The sequence below is a fragment of the Cervus elaphus genome, chromosome 27 (assembly GCF_910594005.1).
Source record: "Cervus elaphus chromosome 27, mCerEla1.1, whole genome shotgun sequence".
Taxonomy (NCBI): domain Eukaryota; kingdom Metazoa; phylum Chordata; class Mammalia; order Artiodactyla; family Cervidae; genus Cervus; species Cervus elaphus.
In genome coordinates this window covers 34,186,096-34,187,752 of record NC_057841.1, presented here as the reverse complement: position 1 = coordinate 34,187,752, position 1,657 = coordinate 34,186,096, and positions in this window count along the sequence as shown.

The window sequence follows — 1,657 nt, the reverse complement described above, 5'->3', positions numbered from 1 at the left end:
TAAAGTGCCCGGGTGAGTCTTCCTCGATTCAAAGTTCACTGTAGATCGTGACAGACACAGTACTTAGCAATTGCCACACTACAGAATTTGGTTCCCTTCACCATGGCCCAGGGGCCCAGCACAGCAGCTATTTTTGAAGGGAAATGAAGTAGGACTACTGTATTATCTGAAAGCTCCCAGGAGTAAGCTGGTAGAAGTGATATTGTAGAATGACATGGCTTCAGACCACCTTGTTGATATTCCTGCAAAATATACCATCCCAGCTTTTGGTGATTTTAAGTACAAAGGTGGCCAGGTAGAAAGCAGTGTCAGTTAAGTGGGTGGGGGAGAGAATGTGAAATCTTACTGGCCAGATATCTGGTTCAGAGAGTTTGTGGATTTACTTGTAGTACTGCATGAACCAATGCTCTAGCCAATTAAAAAAGAGCAATCATTAGACTCATCAAGATAGAATTATAGAAAATCTGAACTTATTCTGAACTTTGAGTAAATTCCATCAGAAAATCTGAGATCTCTGTATTTCTTCTTTGTATCTCCCCTCATCCAAGTAAGTAACCTGTTTGGGACACAGGATAATGGTAGACACAACGGATCAGCAAATGATACATAGTTAGCTCAGTTAAAGAAAAGAATCTAGCCAGAACTCTATTCTGTTTTGCCCACTTCCTGGTGAAGAGAGACTGGAGTTGAATCCATAGTTTACTTATCATAATTGTCATGTAAAGTATATGTACTTAACTTTGAATTAATTGTTTGGTCAACTGTACACTGTGCACTCCAGAGGATGGGTTCTGTCAGTTTCAACAAATCCTTTTTCTCTTTTTCAAAGTTAGAGAACTTCAGCTACTGTTAAAAGATTGGCCTGGTACCCTAAGTGGGCCATCAGGTTAGCAAGGATCTTTGCAAGAGACTTAACATCTTTTTTTTCCTGCTTCTGTGCAGGAAGGGTACACTGCACACTGAGGGTACAGCTAGTACATGTTAAAGGGTTTTGTAAACTGTACCAATACTCAAATGTTGTTAACATGCTGTTATTAATCCTTCTTCACAATACCGGTTCCAAAGGCTACCCAATATCCGTAAGAGTTGCCATGTATTAAGGAACCTTACAAGCTCATCAACCAGATTCACCTCCCTGTAAATCAACCCCGACCACAATACTGTGTTTATATCTATATCAATTGAATATAGCCTGTCTCGGTAATATTCACTGGGGGTTATAAAATAATAATGTACCCATCTGCAGTGATACTCATTTAACTTGAAGAGTAAGCACACATAGATATAGACACACAAGTGCATACCTTTTTTCCAAAAAGAAAACTCTGATAATTTGAAAGCAGGTATTCAATATCTGATGTGTTTTTTAAGTCTATTTCCTGCTTTAATTGCCTTCAAAACAGTGTGCTGTTTGATTGCACCTAGCAAAGTTGTCCTGATAAACACAGCTGAAAGCTGTGGGCAGAAGTAATGAGTATGGGAATTCCTTATCTTATAACTAACTTCTTTTGTTCCTTTCTTGGGGGTTGAGATGATAGAATAGACCCCCAAAACTACAGAGAATCAATCATTATGAATCAACATATTACTTTTGTTGGTATTTCTAGAGCTGTGATCCACCAGTTACCCAGTGTGGGATTTTTAAAAGTTTCTTCCA